This window comes from Pimephales promelas, chromosome 20 (assembly GCF_988280905.1).
Source record: "Pimephales promelas chromosome 20, fPimPro1.hap1.1, whole genome shotgun sequence".
NCBI lineage: Eukaryota > Metazoa > Chordata > Actinopteri > Cypriniformes > Leuciscidae > Pimephales > Pimephales promelas.
In genome coordinates, this window is record NC_142788.1 from 15,671,572 (window position 1) to 15,677,837 (window position 6,266).

Below are 6,266 nucleotides of genomic sequence, written 5' to 3' on the forward strand. Positions count from 1 at the left end.
AAAGGATCAATGCAAGTGATCAAAGCGGATATTCTTACAATCTCCTGTCAGCTCCTGAGCCTGATGAAAGAGCTCCGAACATTGTCACCGGCTCTTCCCTGTTTGACCTGAAAGTTGAAGTGAAGCTGAAAAATTCACCCTTACTTTCAGAACGTTATGTGAGTGCTTGCCTAGCTATGTTATAGCCCTGTTCTTTTCCTAACACCACTTTTTCCAGCATTTCTGTCTGAGACTCAGTGGGAATGCTTTTCAGCCCAACACTCAAGGGTATGGTTTATATTTTTAGCTCATTTTTATTCCTGGCCAAGTATTTCAAGGCTGGCTCTTTGTGTTCAGCTGTGCATTCAAGATCTTACCTTGTGCAAACATTTCAAAAAAGAAGTTTGAATGTCTGCAGGTCAGGCTTTGTGCTGTGAATCAACAGAGATTTCAATCTGCAATTTCTTAACAGTTTGCTATCATTCTCTGTCATGTTCTTTTTAACTTAAATCCATATTTAACGACAATTTGAGTTATTGTACGATATCCAGCTTTTTAGTAGCATGGTGCTAGCAATGCCAAGGTCATGTTTAATTCCCAGGGATAGCAAGAACTGATCAAATGTGTACCTATAATACAACAGAAGTCGCTTTGGAGCATATGCAGGATGTATAAATGTAAATTGAATATGTTGTTGTTTGTGTTTTTGTACTAAAATTGTTTTCAGGAACAGACCATTGTACTAGAATCATTTCAGGATGTAAGCACCAGTGAAATCATGAATCTTTCAAAGGCAAATATATTATACTGTGGTTTTAAATGGCTTAAAGAAAATGTTAAATTATGGGTAGCCTTTAGAAAACCATCTCAACCAAATGGTTGAGGTGTCCCCAAATCTGAGGGGAAAAGACCATTTCAATTTGCTCAAATTTCTGTCTAGAAAAATATTAAAGAATATCCTTGAGAATAAAGGGTTAAAATATATATATATATATATTTTTTAAATGACATAAAGATCTCTTGTTTTTTTCTATCTCTATTTAAATATAATTATAATATTACAAAGTCATGTGTAAACAAACGTTGTGTTTAGTTAAAATTAAATCTTAATACTCTAAATTAGATAAGATTCTGACATCCCAGCTCTCACCACAGCTGCAGACTCAATTCTTACTTTGCCTTGTTTTAAATTATATTTTATTTATGGCATGTATTTCACAGCTTTAATGAACTGTGCTGCCCTTTCCATAGCTATCATTTCCACAGTAAACATAAGATGACATTCACATAAAAAATGTGCAATAACTGAGAAAATTGACATAAAACAAACACTTGTTTGTTTATGTAAAAAGCAAACAATGGATGTGTTCACATAATCATTGTTCAGAAATGACAACCATGTGACACTTTACTTATCCTGTCCATACAATAGCAGACAGGAGTACATATCAAATAATGTAACCAAACCTCTTATCTAACTTGCAATAATGGCAGTAAACATTCCAACAGAATTTGTAGGGGTGGGTGATATGTCAAAAATATCATATCACGATTTTTTTCAGGAAAATCACGGTTCACGATTTTATCAGGATTCGTTTTCATGTTGGTTTTACTATTTTGCAAGTGACTGAGCATTGCAGCCAAATTAATGTCCCTATTTTAAAAACAAAGGTACAAAATAGAACTGTACCAAAATATAAAATAAAAAAGAGTGGCAGACATTTCAGCCAAGTGGCGAAGATAAAAAATTAAAAGACAAAATATGATGTGCAAATTAAATAAACTGTGCTTTATTTTTTCAGCTACAGTAGGTGTATTTAACTGAAACATTCAAGAAATTAAATTAAATGAAAAATAAAAATGACAAATAATACACTGCATGGACTTCACTGTATAAATTATACATTGATACTTATTAAAGCTACTATTAAATTTCACAGAGCAGTGAGGGATTTTATTTTTTTTTTATTTATTTTTTTTTATTAACATTAAAATGATAGTTCCCCCCAAAAAATTAATTGTCCTCATTTACTCTCAAGTTGTTTTAAACCCAAGTTTCTTTCTTCTGTTAAAAATAAAAGGTCAAGACAGTCAACCAATAAGAATATGACACAAAGTGCTATAGGGAAGCACAAGACAATCACATGATGGCAAGGCAAACACACAACAAACAGGAAACAATCATTTTTTGGATATTGATCTTAATGCCTTAATTAGAAAAATGAGGAAAACTCCAACCTTTAAGGACACCAATTTTCTTTGTGAATGAATAATGTGTCATATAAATGTTTTTCCTTAAAATACAGGGTGAATATGTCAGGGCACCCCTATGTTAAATGCCCATAGAGTCAGGCAGATTTTTATTTTTAAAAGCCAGTTATTTCATGGATCCAGGATATTATGCATCCTGATAAAGTTCCCTTGGCCTTTGGAATTAAAATAGACCCACATCATCACACACCTTCCACCACACCTAGAGATTGGCATGGGGTACTTTCCAAAAGATCATCTTTCAATGCAAATCAAACCAGCTATTAGGCTAACTGAAGTAAAACCATGCCAATCTCTAGGTGTGGTGGAAGGTGTGTGATGATGTGGGTCTATTTTAATTCCAAAGGCCAAGGGAACTTTATCCGGATGCATATTATCCTGGATCCATGAAATAACTGGCTTTTAAAAATAAAAATCTGCCTGACTCTATGGGAATTTAACATAGGGGTGCCCAGACTTATGCACCCTGTATTTTAAGGAAAAACATTTATTTATTTATGATACATTATTCATTCACAAAGAAAATTGGTGTCCTTAAAGGTTGGACTTCTCATTTTTCTAATTAAGACATTAAGATCAATATCTAAAAGATGATTTTTTTATTCCTCTTTTTAGGCAACTTTAGCATGGGTGCCAAAACTTATTCATACTGTATATATATATATATATATATATGGCACACTTAGTTCTCCATATAGTCCTCAGATTAGTGACACGCTTACTTTATGTCAAACACACATGACAAACTAGTTGTCGACTGTTCCACTAACACTAATCTCACTAATACTAACCAATCTCTTCCCCAAAATTAGGTTGTGAATTCACTATAGTTAATGCAATTATCCAGTTCAAAACTAACCAAACTGTGTCTGGACATAAGCACATGTCACTCCAAACAGGACTTATGACTGTATTATTCATCTGTAAACATAGCAATGAGGGTTCCGTTCATCATTAACAAAGTCTAGTGCATCATCCGAAAGATGCATTATGGGACAAGCAAGAGCCTTGATTCTCTCTTCACTTCTGTTTAGCTATGCATTTACTGAATGAGCACAGTGCCATGTTTGTCCGACTGTTACTGTATTTTATTTTTTTTATTCTAAACTCTTTTAATTATTTATTTTATTTTATTGTTCTAAACTGTTTTGATTATTCTGATTTCTTATGATTATTTTCATTTACCGTATTCTATGAAAAGCACTTTGAATTACCGCTGTGTATGAAATGTGCTATATAAATAAACTTGCCTTGCCTTGCCTTTCAATATGAACGCTAGGACAGAATTGGTGTGGAAAATTCAAACAGCTCTTGTGACATCAAAACGCATAACTCCCTCCAAGCATGAAATTGAACAAGTCATTAAATAGTGCTGTATACGGCCCGTTAAATGGCAGAAATACAGGATGAATATACAATAGGGTAAATTGGGAAGAGCGACAAATTCTAGAGTCGCATGAGTGAGAGGAATGTGGTTCCTTCTTGCTTGTCATATATTCATTCTGACACAGATGTTTAACGCAACCTGAGAAAGCTATAACACTGGAAAGTTGATTTAGTGATATTTCCAGCTGTGAAAGGCTTTGTAGAAAAGTAGCGAAATCAATTTTGTTTTGCTCTTCCATTTGTTTTCCCACTCATTGCTCTGTTATCAGAGATATGACAGAACTCACAAGAGCTAAATCAATAGAAGGATACATCAAACTTCACAGAAGAATTAAATTGTTTATTTGGCATCCTTTCTTTGATCTGAAGTTCATTTCACCCACCATTTGTCAGCAGACCACGACCAGACTTTGTTTGTTTATTCCATAGTTTCCGAGTCATTTTTAAGTACTATTAAAAATATTAAAATAAAAAATTCAACACAAGGTTTTAGCCAATCAAGGCTTCTAACTTGATGTAAACACCTGTAAAATATGCACATGTCAGAAAGATAAAGAGCATGTAAAGCTCTGTATGTCATGCCTGTTTTCCTGATGCCCGAAAAGACAACAAATAATGTACAGTATAAGAAACCTATTCTTAGTGGGAATAAATGAAAAAGACTCATGCAAAGATAAAAACAAATAGATTAGAAGATCATATTTCATGTTTTTAAGAAAATCATATCTCAGTTTTTTCACTGGCTCTACTGTATATCAATTATATAGATCTCATTCACCAAATAAATTAGTAATAGGTTTATTTTAAGTAAACTGTCAGCTTGAATGACAACTAAGTGATGCATGTTGTACGAGTTCTGTGTTGGACAAACACTGAACTCAATCCTTCAAATGTTGACTACCATCTGCTGGTCATGGTAGTATATTACAAGACAACCTCTCTTGCCAAAAGCTTGACCACAAAAATAGGGGTGAGAAGTGAACAAACAAACAAAACATTAAAAAGAAATATCTTTAGTTGACATAATATTGCAACAATGATACAATAAGAATACATTTTTACAGAAATTATGCCATTTCAATTTAATATTGTCTGCTTAAAAAAGCAGTGTGATTTATGTATTGTATTACTCTTATTGATACTTAATGTTGCATGTTTTGTGGTTTCAGGCACCCCATTTGTAGGGCAGTATTTTTATGCCTGGCCGGTCAAATTCAATTTAAAAATGAGTTTTTACTGTCCATTCTCTATTTTCATTAATAGACAACAACAAAAAACAACAACAACAAAACTCATTGTCTTTAATATATTTGATAAGGACTTATATTGGGAAGGACTTTTTGAACACTCAAATGATCTGCTGCACTTTGACTTCTATACAAATAAGAATTTGTAAAATATCTTATGATCTTTTCAGATCTAAACTAAAGACTTAATACACCCCCTTCAGAAGATTTACTTAGATAATACTCCTTAAATAAAATAAAAACAAATAAGATATTGCTGAAGTATACAAAAGTACAAAACAAACGTGGGAATAAAGTGTCTTTGTATACAGACTGCATACATTTTAAAAATTTAATTTTGTAGATGGTTAATTCTAATGAAGATGAACTTGAAGAGGAGTGGTCACCTCAGTCTGAGGTGTAGTGACATCAGCAACAGCTAATCCTGTCCAGCAGCCAATCCCAACTCTTCATCACACACATCTTCTATTTTTTTTCTTTTTCTTTTTTGCAGATGAAGGCTGGAAAGTTTTGCTTTCTTTACACTTAAGGCAATAGTCTGAAAAATCAGATCGTTATACAATGGGGAAAATGCACTTTACATGTAAGAAAACAGACATCCACAGAGTAAAAGACTAGCTTCATGTATAGTGTCAACCGGAAAAATGTTTTGTAGGTCTGTTACAGCTAACACTCATTTGCAGCTGACTCTCTCTTTCTTATGGCACACCCACTGAATATGAACTAACCATCCAGACAGAGCAACAGCATCTGCAAATCTACACAACATCAAACAAGCTGTATAGCCACGTATCATTCTGGGAGTATCCAATGAGAAGAGAGTGGAGTGCTGTCCGTGGTGCTGAACGGCCGACTCTCTTGTGGAATATCAATTTCTCCTGTTTCTCTATAGGCTACTGCTCGAAAACTGTCAGATTATATATGTTATCTTATTAGGCGTAGCATACATGAAGCAAACTAAAGTCCCATGGTGTGCTTGTTAATTTGGAGTGCGTTATTATTTTGAGGGTTACCAAATCGTTCCATTTAACATATTTGTTTCCATCCATTTTGTTACTTTTTTTGACAGTTTCAGAGATTTATTCTTTAGTAATTTGCACAATTTTGTCCAAAGAACTTATCTGCTGGTTGTAATTTACTTTGATTTTACTTTTAAAATGTGTAGACAGATCATAGACTGTGTTTGAGGGGAGGGGGAGGTATTTAATTGCCTCCATATGCCTGCTTTTTCAATAGCGTAACGAGCACAAAACAGCACTAACATGCTGTGTATTTATAGTATAAAATTTGCATAATCTAAAAAATTATTTTTTCGGAAATAATTAAACGGAAACAGGAAGACCAAACACCACATCCTCCGAACTTCAAGTGGTGTGGTCCCTT